Consider the following 7,379-nt stretch of genomic DNA (forward strand, 5'->3'; position numbering starts at 1 on the left):
TATACACACAAGTGTAAAGGGATGAAGAATATGTACATATAAATATATGAATGAGTGATGGTACAGAACGGCATAGGCAAGATGGTATAGAGTACAGTATATACATATGAGATGAGTAATGTAGGGTATGTAAACATATAAAAGTGTCATTGTTTAAAGTGGCTAGTGATACATGTATTGCATAAAGATGGCAAGATGCAGTAGATGGTATAGAGTACAGTATATACATATGAGATGGGTAATGTAGGGGATGTAAACATTATATTAAGTGGCATTGTTTAAAGTGGCTAGTGATACATTTTTACATAAATTTCCATTATTAAAGTGTCTGGAGTTGAGTCAGTGTCAGAGTGTTGGCAGCAGCCACTCAATGTTAGTGGTGGCTGTTTATCAGTCTGCTGGCCTTGAGATAGAAGGTGTTTTTCATTCTCTCTGTCCCTGCTTTGATGTACCTGTACTGACCTCGCCTTCTGGATGATAGCGGGGTGAACAGGCAGTGGCTCGGGTGGTTGTTGTCCTTGATGATCTTTATGGCCTTCCTGTGACATCGGGTGGTGTAGGTGTCCTGGAGGGCAGGTAGTTTGCCCCCGGTGATGCGTTGTGCAGACCTCACTACCCTCTGGAGAGCCTTATGGTTGTGGGCGGAACAGCTGCCGTACCAGGCGGTGATACAGCCCGACAGGATGCTCTCGATTGTGCATCTGTAAAAGTTTGTGAGTGCTTTTGGTGACGAGCTGAATTTCTTCAGCCTCCTGAGGTTGAAGAGGCGCTGCTGCGCCTTCTTCACGACGCTGTCTGTGTGGGTGGACCAATTCAGTTTGTCCGTGATGTGTACACAGAGGAACTTAAAACGTACTACCCTCTCCACTACTGTCCCGTCAATGTGGATAGGGGGGTGCTCCCTCTGCTGTTTCCTGAAGTCCACAATCATCTCCTTTGTTTTTGTTGACGTTGAGTGTGAGGTTATTTTCCTGACACCACACTCCGAGGGCCCTCACCTCCTCCCTGTAGGCCGTCTCGTCGTTGTTGGTAATCAAGCCTACCACTGTAGTGTCGTCTGCAAACTTGATGATTGAGTTGGAGGTGTGCATGGCCACGCAGTCGTGAGTGAACAGGGAGTACAGGAGAGAGCGCAGAACGCACCCTAGTGGGGCCCCAGTGTTAAGGATCAGCGGGGTGGAGATGTTGTTACCTACGCTCACCACCTGGGGGCGGCCCGTCAGGAAGCCCAATACCCAGTTGCACAGGGCGGGGTCGAGACCCAGGGCCTCGAGCTTGATGACGAGCTTGGAGGGTACTATGGTGTTGAATGCTGAGCTGTAGTCGATGAACAGCATTCTCACCTAGGTATTCCTCTTGTCCAGATGGGTTAGGGCAGTGTGCAGTGTGGTTGCGATTGTGTCGTCTGTGGACCTATTGGGGCGGTAAGCAAATTGGAGTGGGTCTAGGGTGTCAGATAGGGTGGAGGTGATATGGTCCTTGACTAGTCTCTCAAAGCACTTCATGATGATGGAAGTGAGTGCTACGGGGCGGTAGTCATTTATCTCAGTTACCTTAGCTTTCTTGGGAACAGGAACAATGGTGGCCCTCTTGAAGCATGTGGGAACAGCAGACTGGGATAAGGATTGATTGAATATGTCCGTAAACACACCAGCCAGCTGGTCTGCGCATGCTCTGAGGGCACAGCTGGGGATGCCGTCTGGGCCTGCAGCCTTGCGATGGTTAACACGTTTAAATGTTTTCCTCACGTAGGTTGCAGTGAAGGAGAGTCCGCATGTTTGGTAGTGGGCCGTGGCAGTGGCACTGTATTGTCCTGTTTAGTCTGTCTGGGAGTAAGACATCCTGGTCCGCGATGGGGCTGGTTTTCTTTTTGTAATCTGTGATTGACTGTAGACCCTGCCACATACCTCTTGTGTCTGAGCCGTTGAAATGCGACTCTACTTTGTCTCTATACTAACGCTTAGCTTGTTTGATTGCCTTGAGGAGGGAATAGCTACACTGTTAGTATTCGGTCATGTTTCCGGTCACCTTGCCCTGGTTAAAAGCAGTGGTTTGTGCTTTCAGTTTCGCGCAAATGCTGCCATTAATCCACGGTTTCTGGTTTGGGAATGTTTTAATAGTTGCTGTGGGTATGACATCGCTGATGCACTTGTTAATAAACTCGCTCACCGAATCAGCGTATTCTTCAATGTTGTTGTTTGACGTAATGTGGAACATATCCCAATCCACGTGATCGAAGCAATCTTGAAGTGTGGAATCAGATTGGTCGGATCAGCTTTGAACAGACCTGAGCGCGGGAGCTTCCTGTTTTAGTCTCTGTCTATAGAGTCGTGGTCAGCTTTTCCAAAAGGAGGGAGGGGGAGGGCCTTATATGCATCGTGGAAGTTAGAATAACAATGATCCAGGGTTTTTCCAGCCCTGGTAGCACAATCAATATGCTGATAGAATTTAGGGAATCTTGTTTTCAGATTAGTCTTGTTAAAATCCCCAGCTACAGTGAATGCAGCCTCAGGATATGTGGTTTCCAGTTTACATAGAGTCAAATAAAGTTCGTTCAGGGCCGTCGATGTGCCTGCTTGGGGGGGAATATATGCGGCTGTGATTATAATCGAAGAGAATTCTCTTGGTAGATAATGCGGTCAACATTTGATTGTGAGGAATTCTAAGTCAGGTGAACAGAAGGACTTGAGTTCCTGTATGTTGTTATGATCACACCACATCTCGTTAATCAGAAGGCATACCCCCCCGCCCCTCTTCTTACCAGAAATATGCTTGTTTCTGTCGGCGCAATGCGTGAAGAATCCAGCTGGCTGTACCGACTCCGATAGCGTCTCTCCAGTGAGCCATGTTTCTGTGAAGTGAAGAACGTTACAGTCTCTGATGTCCCTCTGGAATGCTACCCTTGCTCAGATTTCATCAACCTTGTTGTCAAGAGACTGGACATTGGCGAGTAGTATACTCGGGAGCGGTGCGCGATGTGCCCGTCTCCGGAGCCTGACCAGAAGACCGCTTTGTCTGCCCCTTTTACAGCGACGATTACCTGGGGTACCAATGTAAGAAATAACACGTAAAAAAACGAAATACTGCATAGTTTCCTAGGAACGTGAAGCGAGGCGGCCATCTCTGTCGGCGCCGGATGTGCATAATAACATTGGCGTGCATGCATGTGCGTCTTTAGCTGAGAGTGCAACCCAGTCACCACCCTCCCCCCTCTGCTTTGACACACACACCAAACACCTGAGATTGCTTTCTCCACCAGAAATGTTTATCTTGGCTCTCTAGCTCGCTCCCAGCTTCGACATCTCTATTTTACAACTCAATCTACAGTGGCATTAGGGGTGAGGCGCGCCCAATGCAATCACCCTGTCTGTCTCTGAGTGTCTGAAGGGAAAATACAAAGTGGATCTCAATATTATGAAGTGCCTCAGTCTCCTCGTCTCATCTTTTTCATCTGGACTGAATGTACACCAGATAGGACTGAGTGTACACCAGATAGGACTGAATGTACACCAGATAGGACTGAATGTACACCAGATAGGACTGAATGTACACCAGATAGGACTGAATGTACTCCAGATAGGACTGAATGTACACCAGATAGGACTGAATGTACACCAGATAGGACTGAATGTACACCAGATAGGACTGAATGTACACCAGATAGGGCTGAATGTACACCAGATAGGACTGAATGTATACCAGATAGGGCTGAATGTATACCAGATAGGGCTGAATGTACACCAGATAGGACTGAATGTACACCAGATAGGACTGAATGTACACCAGATAGGACTGAATGTACACCAGATAGGACTGAATGTACACCAGATAGGACTGAATGTACACCAGATAGGACTGAATGTACACCAGATAGGACTGAATGTACACCAGATAGGACTGAATGTACACCAGATAGGGCTGAATGTACTGAATGTACACCAGATAGGACTGAATGTACACCAGATAGGACTGAATGTACACCAGATAGGACCAGATAGGGCTGAATGTACACCAGATAGGGCTGAAATGTACACCAGATACCAGATAGGACTGAATGTACTGAATGTACACCAGATAGGACTGAATGTACACCAGATAGGACTGAATGTACACCAGATAGGACTGAATGTACACCAGATAGGAGAATGACTAGGACTGAATGTACACCAGATAGGACTGAATGTACACCAGATAGGACTGAATGTACACCAGATAGGACTGAATGTACACCAGATAGGACTGAATGTACACCAGATAGGACTGAATGTATATAGGACTGAATGTACTAGTACACCAGATATAGACTGAATGTACACCAGATAGGACCACCAGATAGGACTGAATGTACACCAGATAGGACTGAATGTACACCAGATAGGACTGAATGTACACCAGATAGGACTGAATGTACACCAGATAGGAATGTACACCAGATGACTGAATGTACACCAGATAGGACTGAATGTACACCAGATACCAGATAGGGCTGAATGTATACCAGATAGGGCTGAATGTACACCAGATAGGACTGAATGTACACCAGATAGGACTGAATGTACACCAGATGAATGTACACCAGATAGGACTGAATGTACACCAGATAGGACTGAATGTACACCAGATAGGACTGAATGTACACCAGATAGACTGAATGTACACCAGATAAGACTGAATGTACTGAATGTACACCAGATAGGACTGAATGTACACCAGATAGGACTGAATGTACACCAGATAGGACTGAATGTACACCAGATAGGACTGAATGTACACCAGATAGGACTGAATGTACACCAGGGCTGATAGTACACCAGATAGGACTGAATGTACACCAGATAGGACTGAATGTACACCAGATAGGACTGAATGTACACCAGATAGGACTGAATGTACACCAGATAGGACTGAATGTACACCAGATAGGACTGAATGTACACCAGATAGGACTGAATGTACACCAGATAGGACTGAATGTACACCAGATAGGACTGAATGTATACCAGATAGGGCTGAATGTACACCAGATAGGACTGAATGTACACCAGATAGGACTGAATGTACACCAGATAGGACTGAATGTACACCAGATAGGACTGAATGTACACCAGATAGGACTGAATGTACACCAGATAGGACTGAATGTACACCAGATAGGGCTGAATGTACACCAGATAGGACTGAATGTACACCAGATAGGGCTGAATGTACACCAGATAGGACTGAATGTACACCAGATAGGGCTGAATGTACACCAGATAGGACTGAATGTACACCAGATAGGACTGAATGTACACCAGATAGGACTGAATGTACACCAGATAGGACTGAATGTACACCAGATAGGACTGAATGTACACCAGATAGGACTGAATGTACACCAGATAGGACTGAATGTACACCAGATAGGACTGAATGTACACCAGATAGGACTGAATGTACACCAGATAGGACTGAATGTACACCAGATAGGACTGAATGTACACCAGATAGGACTGAATATATGCTAGTTATGACTGAATGTATACCAGATAGGACTGAATGTACACCAGATAGGACTGAATGTACACCAGATAGGACTGAATGTACACCAGATAGGGCTGAATGTACACCAGATAGGGCTGAATGTACACCAGATAGGACTGAATGTATACCAGATAGGTTTGAATGTATACCAGATAGGACTGAATGTACACCAGATAGGACTGAATGTACACCAGATAGGACTGAATGTACTCCAGATAGGACTGAATGTACACCAGATAGGACTGAATGTACACCAGATAGGACTGAATGTACACCAGATAGGACTGAATGTACACCAGATAGGGCTGAATGTACACCAGATAGGACTGAATGTACACCAGATAGGACTGAATGTACACCAGATAGGACTGAATGTATACCAGATAGGGCTGAATGTATACCAGATAGGGCTGAATGTACACCAGATAGGACTGAATGTACACCAGATAGGACTGAATGTACACCAGATAGGACTGAATGTACACCAGATAGGACTGAATGTACACCAGATAGGACTGAATGTACACCAGATAGGACTGAATGTACACCAGATAGGACTGAATGTACACCAGATAGGGCTGAATGTACACCAGATAGGACTGAATGTACACCAGATAGGACTGAATGTACACCAGATAGGACTGAATGTACACCAGATAGGGCTGAATGTATACCAGATAGGGCTGAATGTACACCAGATAGGACTGAATGTACACCAGATAGGACTGAATGTACACCAGATTGGACTGAATGTACACCAGATAGGACTGAATGTACACCAGATAGGACTGAATGTACACCAGATAGGACTGAATGTACACCAGATAGGACTGAATGTACACCAGATAGGACTGAATGTACACCATATAGGACTGAATGTACACCAGATAGGACTGAATATATGCTAGTTATGACTGAATGTATACCAGATAGGACTGAATGTACACCAGATAGGACTGAATGTACACCAGATAGGACTGAATGTATACCAGATAGGACTGAATGTATACCAGATAGGACTGAATGTACACCAGATAGGACTGAATGTATACCAGATAGGACTGAATGTACACCAGATAGGACTGAATGTATACCAGATAGGACTGAATGTACACCAGATAGGACTGAATGTATACCAGATAGGACTGAATGTACACCAGATAGGGCTGAATGTACACCAGATAGGACTGAATGTACACCAGATAGGGCTGAATGTACACCAGATATGACTGAATGTACACCAGATAGGACTGAATGTACACCAGATAGGACTGAATGTACACCAGATAGGACTGAATGTATACCAGATAGGACTGAATGTACACCAGATAGGATTGAATATATGCTAGTTATGACTGAATGTATACCAGATAGGACTGCATGTACACCAGATAGGACTGAATGTATACCAGATAGGGCTGAATGTACACCAGATAGGACTGAATGTGCACCAGATAAAACTGAATGCACACCAGATAGGACTGAATGTACACCAGATAGGCTGGAATATATGCTAGTTATGACTGAATGTATACCAGATAGGACTGAATGTACACCAGATAGGACTGAATGTATACCAGATAGGGCTGAATGTACACCAGATAGGACTGAATGTACACCAGATAGGACTGAATGTACACCAGATAGGACTGAATGTACACCAGATAGGGCTGAATGTACACCAGATAGGACTGAATATATGCTAGTTATGACTGAATGTATACCAGATAGGACTGAATGTACACCAGATAGGACTGAATATACACCAGATAGGACTGAATGTACACCAGATAGGACTGAATATATGCTAGTTATGACTGAATGTATACCAGATAGGACTGAATGTACACCAGATA

Source organism: Oncorhynchus clarkii, chromosome 32 (genome assembly GCF_045791955.1).
Source record: "Oncorhynchus clarkii lewisi isolate Uvic-CL-2024 chromosome 32, UVic_Ocla_1.0, whole genome shotgun sequence".
Lineage (NCBI taxonomy): Eukaryota > Metazoa > Chordata > Actinopteri > Salmoniformes > Salmonidae > Oncorhynchus > Oncorhynchus clarkii.